The sequence below is a fragment of the Balaenoptera ricei genome, chromosome 17 (genome assembly GCF_028023285.1).
Source record: "Balaenoptera ricei isolate mBalRic1 chromosome 17, mBalRic1.hap2, whole genome shotgun sequence".
Taxonomy (NCBI): Eukaryota; Metazoa; Chordata; class Mammalia; order Artiodactyla; family Balaenopteridae; genus Balaenoptera; species Balaenoptera ricei.
The window spans coordinates 67701598-67707421 of NC_082655.1; the positions used below are offsets into that span (position 1 = coordinate 67701598).

General features: G+C 39.1%; 1 pseudogene; it reads right to left on the minus strand.

Annotated features, from left to right (window-relative positions):
- Positions 1-363: 363 nt before the first annotated feature.
- LOC132351716 (large ribosomal subunit protein uL24-like) lies at positions 364-785 on the minus strand (annotated as a pseudogene).
- Between the last annotated feature and the right edge of the window lie 5039 nt (positions 786-5824).

Here is a 5824-nt window from a genome sequence, read left to right on the forward strand (position 1 = left end):
AGTCCCATCAGTGTGACCCATTCTGATCCTCCTACCTGTACAGCCTTTTCCCATTGCACTTACCATCTTCAATGTAGCCGGAACATTCATGGATATTTATTGTCCTCTCTTCCCATCACAATGTCAGCTCCACGAGGGCAGGGTTTTTTTACCCGTTTTGTCTGCTAAAGTGTCCCCAGTACCTAGAGTAGAGCCTAGCCCATGGTGGGGACTCGTTGTATATTTGTGGAATAAAGGAGTGTGGGACGCATAATCCCCTTTCCATTTTCGTTATTGTTTTAGATTGATTATGTCATAAATGGCTCTCTTTCCCTCCTTCATTTTAAGTTTTTAATGAAACTTGTGTATAAGATTACTCTATTCCTACATCTTCTCAATTGTTTTTTCCCTAGAGTGGCCCTCTTCTTTCCTACTTGGCGAGATTTGGCTTTATGTTTAAGGATTTTTTGGGGGTCTTTGTCCAGGTTTAGTGGAGTGATATTAACCACCTGCTGGGTGAACGCCCACACGGACAGTTATACCTGTAGCTCCTCCCGCTGCACTCGTTCCGTGTAGATGACATATTTCTGTAACCCTGCCCTATGTCGATTCGCTGCCCTTTCTAGAGCCTTCGCACAACCTGAACTTCATCGTCCTTCCCGACGGGCATGGATCGAACGTCGTACCTCTGTCTCAGCTCTTTGGAAAAAGGGGACGACAATCTTCCTGCGAATATGGGAAGGTGCACTGAAATGCCTTTTATGGTGCTTGCTTTGGTCAGAAGTCACAAGAGGATTCAAATTCATTTTGGCCACTGATGCTTCAGTGATGGCTGCAAAAAGAAAGAGCTAAAAAGACTTCTTAATGACTTTCCAGTACAGTACCAATTCTTACAGCTTTCCCCACTGTCTGTACATAAACTGTTCTTTGTTTTGCTATTTTTACAAAACCTGACCCATGCCCTCTGACCTCACCCCCATGCCCTCTGACCTCACCCCCATGCCCTTTGACCTTGCTCCGGCCACTGTCTCCCTTGCTCACTCTGGGTCACTCTGGCTCCTTGCCATTCCTTAAGCATCCAGGCAGCCCCTCCCTAAGCCTGCACACACTGCTCTGACCTCCACCTGAATGCCATTCCTCCAGGCATCCCCAAGTATATTTGCATAAAAATAAAATAATTAGATTTTTAGAGCTCCTTCTTAGAATATCTCTCCACATAGCTAATGGCAGAACACCAGCAAATAGGCCCAAAGGGTGTGGTCTCCATTCTCCATTCTCAGAAGCTCTGGCCGATGGAGAAAATGTGGACTGTCAGAGCAGAATTGAAGGGCTCCGTATATTTCAGAAAATTCTCTAAGTAGATCCCATTTCTCTGAACCAGCCTTTGACTATGTGTCAGGGGCATTGAATTGGAGGTTGGGTCCCTAACGGGTGCCAGGAGAGCAGACCTCATGGGTGGGTGTTATTAGCAGCAGGGCCATTCGGTGTAAGGCCATTCAAGCATTTGAGAGGGTTTCCCTGATGGCGCAGTGGTTAAGAATCCGCCTGCCAATGCAGGGGACACGGGTTCGAGCCCTGGTCCGGGAAGATCCCACATGCCGCGGAGCAACTAAGCCCGTGCGCCACAGCTACTGAGCCTGTGCTCTGGAGCCTGCGAGCCACAACTACTGAGCCCGTGTGTCACAACTACTGAAGCCCGGGCACCTAGGGCCTGTGCTCCGCAACAAGAGAAGCCACCGCAGTGAGAAGCCCGCGCACGGCAACAAAGAGTAGCTCCCGCTCGCCACAACTAGAGAAAGCCTGCGCACAGCAACGAAGACCCGGTGCAGCCAAAAATAAATAAATTAAATAAATAAATTTATTAAATAAAAAAAAGCAGTGGAGGGAACTCCCACCCTCTCATTCCATGCAGATGCAGACCCAGGCCTAGATGGAAGATCACCCCCTCCCCTGAGGATACAGAGAAAGCCTGAAGGCAAGGCTGCATTTTTCTCATGGAAAAAATTCTGAATCTGCTACTGGCAACTGGAAAAATAAAGCACCATGTTCTATGACGTAAAGAAAGGTCAGATAATTTTAGCCTGGCAAATCTATTTTATTTTACTTTATTTTATTTTATTTTAGACAAATTTTAAACTGGATGTTTAAACACATCTGGCTCAAGCAATGCACCTACCAGGCAGAGCCCTCCTGGATTAACTAACTTCAAAGTCTAACCCTAGGTTAGTGATTTCCAATTTTTTGAATTATACTCCCTTATCAGTAAAAACTTCCTGACAAACACCATCAAAAAGTTCATATTTTTACTTTAGAAATTATATTTAGTTGGTCCATAATAAAATCCTACCTACAACGGGGTGGGAGGAGACGGAATTGGATGAAGGCAGTCAAAAGGTACAAAGTTTCAGCTATAAGATAAATAAGAACTAAGGATGTAATGTACAACATGATAAATATAATTAACACTGCTGTATATTATAAGTGAACATTGTTAAGAGAGCAAATCCTGAATCCTCATCGCAAGGAAAAATTATTTTTTTTCTTTTTCTTTTATTTTGTATCTATATCAGAGGATGGAAGTTCACTAAACTTATAGCGGTCATCATTTCATGATGCATGTAAGTCAAATCATTATGCTGTACACAAACTTATACAGTGTTATATGTAAATTATATATCAATAAAACTGGGAAAATGTTCATTTTTTTGGAGAAAACAATTTTAATCTATTTAATATATACTGAAATAACATTCATAATCAACTTCTGTCCTCAAGGTTATACATAACATTGACAAAGAAAAGGAAACGAGCTCTTCATTCTTTTACATGGAGAAATAATTTACATGCTACAGAGATTAGTAGATACAATAAGCCATAAAGGAAATGATACCCATATTTATAGTATAAAGCAAGAAAAAAAGCTGGTGCTTATTTTATGTATACCTTTGGAAATCTGAAATAAAACATTTATTTTAAAAATTTCCTGTTACATTATAAAACATACGCAAAACTGGAAAATTTTATTCATTTATTTATTTATTTGGCCTCACTGCACAGCATGCAAGATCTTAGTTCCCCAACCAGGGATCGAACCCGTGACCCCTGCAGTGGAAGCATGGGGTCCTAACCACTGGACCGCCAGGGAATTCCAAAAATAGAAATTTTTAAGTGGTGAGATAAACACAAATACGAATGAAATATTTTCATTCTGCATGTAGGAGATCACCTTGTGCATGGACCCTGAGGTCCATGCATCCCACTTTGGAGTGTTGTACCTTTCTTTAAAAGTTGAGGTGAAATTCACACAATGTAAAGTTAACTGTATTAAAGGGGATAGTTCAGTGGTGTTTCATACATTCACATTGTTGTGTCACCACCAATTCTATGGAGTTCCAAAATGTTTTCATCACTCCAAAAGAAACCCCATAACTATTAAGTCACTTTCCATTCCCTTTTCCCTCTGATCCTGGCAACAACCTATTTGCTTTCTATACCTAGATTTACCAGTTTTGGATATTTCATACACATGAAATATTAGAGTATATAAACTTTTGTATCGGGCTTCTTTCACTCCGCATACTGTTTTGACATTCATCCACATTGTAGCATGTATCAGTTCTTCATTCCTTTTTATGGCTGAGTAATATCCCATTGTATGGATATAGCACATTTTGTTTACCCATTCATCTGCTGATGGATGTTTGGGTTGTTTCCACCTTTTGACTATTGTGGATAGTACTGCTATGAACATTTGTGTACAAGTATTTGTTTGAATCCCTGCTTTCAGTTCTTTTGGGTATATACTTTGGAGTGAAATTGACGGGTCTTCTGTAACTTTCTGAGTAACAGCCAAATAATTTTCCACAGGGGCTACGCAATTTTACATTCCTACCAGCAATTTAAGAGAAGCTTCCAAGCTCTCCACGTCCTTGCTAACACTTGTTATTTTCCTTAAAAAAATATATGTTGCCAGCCTAGGGGATGTAAAGTGCTATCTCACTGGGGTTTCGATTTGCATTTCCCTAATGACTGATGATTTTGAACATATTTTCATGTGCTTGTTGACCATTTGTATATCTTCTTTGGAAAAATATCTATTCAAGTCCTTGCCGATTTTTTAATTGGGTTGCTTGTCTTTTTGTTTTTGAACCACTGCACCTTTCCATTTCTGTCGCTCAATGATGACCCAGAAGCCAACAGAGAAAGAAGGTATTAAATTTACTGTAATTCTGATATTAAGAGATTATAATCAGAGTCCAATGGTTTGACAATTGATAATCCAAATATGATGAACATAATAACCATTAAAGAGGTTATTTGATAGAGCTCTTCTTTCTTCAACTGATTTCATTGAGTAACAGAGTTTATTGTGTAAATATCTTGATTTTCAGGTAACGTATAGTATGGATTTGCAGATAATGAGTTTGCAAAGACTTCCTTTTTGGTCACCCCATATAACAGTTAAAGCAATTTCAGCTGCCTGGAAAGGTTTTCAGTTCATGCAAGCTTGAAGTTTTCCAATTTTGATTTTAGGTGTATATACCAATAACTATAAAAAATAATTACAAATCAATTGGCTGTTACCTGGATGTTAGACGTTGTCTTTTCTGATGGTGGATCACATCTTAAGTGCTTGGCCAAAAATATTGACTTCAAAAAAAAAAATCTGACTTTGATGGCCAAATTTTCAAAGTTGTGCTCTGGTTTATAATTATATATTCTATTCCTCGTTGACATATTAACAGACCAAGTAAAGAATTATATCGGCCTTTAGGAGATGTGTGAGGAATAATGGGGCTGAGCCTGAAGGAGAAAGTACAGGGTAAAAAATTCTTTTTTATTCTGAACCATGAAGTTCTTAAATTTGTACAATACTCGAAAGCTCTCAGCTTTGGTGATTATTGGTTATCATCTACTCTATAGTCAGTTACAAACATGATCAACTGGGTTGCTTGTCTTTTTGTTTTTGAACAATTGCACCCTTTTCATTTCTGTCACACAGGGATGGCAAGAAACAAAGACAGCTATTATAGACTTCACTGCGAACTCTAAAGGCCACTATCCCTTAATTTAGTGAAATGACCAGATATGAAATGATTGCATTTTAGGTTAAGAAATGCAGCCCTAGAATCTTTTGTTTTAGCTAAATCTTTAGAAATGAAATAAAGATGGGTACTGGAAGGAAGCCATATTGTGCTTTTAGGTCTTTCCCGACCTTATGCAGTTTGGGCCCTGGGTTGCTTTTTTTTTTTTTTTTAATCCTCACGCCCTTGTTACTTGGCTGAACACATCCGTGGTTTTCTGGAGCCCTTGATCTGTACAATGGGAGAATTATTTTGTGCTGTATTTTTAACTCCTGAAGGTTCTGTTTCCAATCTCTATGCATTAATTGTATAGAATGAGAATATGACATTTGTTGATTTAAGAAAACTTACATTCTGTATCCTTCTCTTTAGAAAAGAGTAGCAAATGGTTACTTCTCATCAATGTCCTTTTTCCCTGTGATCACTGGGAGACATGGAGAAGGAGCAGAAAATTCTTCTATAGCCAACTTGGTGAAGAGCACCTGATGATATATATGTATAGCAAAGCATTTGCTTTTAAATATTCTTCCTCACTCCCTTTCAGCTATAGAGGTTTATGGATAAGGACAGATGAGGGACACTCAGGGTGAATGTATCAACATAATACTTCTGTGGCAAAGTCAGGTTAAAAAATTCACACACATTCTGGCACACTAACTTATGTTACACTGGCTTATTGTGTGGAATAAAAATTAGAAATAAATTTAACTGTAAAAGAACTGCCAATCCAACACTGATAATCTGCCATAGAAGAGACAAAA